Source organism: Bison bison, unplaced genomic scaffold (genome assembly GCF_000754665.1).
Source record: "Bison bison bison isolate TAMUID 2011002044 unplaced genomic scaffold, Bison_UMD1.0 scf7180017864333, whole genome shotgun sequence".
Lineage (NCBI taxonomy): Eukaryota > Metazoa > Chordata > Mammalia > Artiodactyla > Bovidae > Bison > Bison bison.
The window spans coordinates 3,483,858-3,484,513 of NW_011494905.1; the positions used below are offsets into that span (position 1 = coordinate 3,483,858).

The window sequence follows — 656 nt, forward strand, 5'->3', positions numbered from 1 at the left end:
AGCTGGGAGACTGAGCATCTGGCTCCCGCGCCGGGATCTGTGGCGGGCATGACCTTGTACGAGTCGTTTCTCTTCCGAGAGCTTCAGATTTCCCGTGTGAAGTGGAAGGGCTGGAAGTTGGTCGGGGCCAGTTCCGACATCCAGTACGTTTGAACCTTGCTGGGAATCCGGGGCGGGGCTCACGAGCAAGATCTCGCAGGGGGATTCCACGGCTGAGCTCGTCTACCCGGACTCAACCCCCTAGTCTGGCGCCCTAACAGTGGACACAGGTTCCCTCATTTTTTTCAGTAGCCCCTCGCCCCGGCCGCTTCCTCCTTCCACGTCTCCTTCCTCTTCCTCCAGGGCAGGCAAAGGCTCCACACCTCCCTCTTTCCCTTCCTCCTCTGCAAGCTCCCCGCATTCCCCGCGTCTTCTCTTCCTCCCAGGAAATCCACCGCCCTCGGTGCACCCACCTTGGGGCCGGGCCACGGCCCCGAGGTGGGAGCCCCCTCCCCCGGAGGCGAGCGCCGCGGCCCCGCGGGCACCCGCCTTCCCATACCTTACATGGACAAATGCGTGCAGGCAAAGTCAGGAATTCAGGCCCGTCCTGACGTCAGCCTCCAGCTCTCAGGGCACCGCACGGGAGACCGAGGGGAGGGGGTGGGGACGGTGGGAGG

The 656-nt window shown here is 64.5% G+C and overlaps 1 protein-coding gene across 1 annotated transcript in view; it reads left to right on the top strand.

Moving 5' to 3' along the window:
* Nucleotides 1-185: 185 nt before the first annotated feature.
* LPP (LIM domain containing preferred translocation partner in lipoma) overlaps nt 186-656 on the top strand; it is a 754,364-nt gene continuing 753,893 nt past the window's right edge. Inside the window, exon 1 of the mRNA XM_010853933.1 lies at nt 186-269. The gene's annotated coding sequence lies outside the window, so the exon portion shown is untranslated. The remainder of the gene's footprint in view (nt 270-656) is intronic.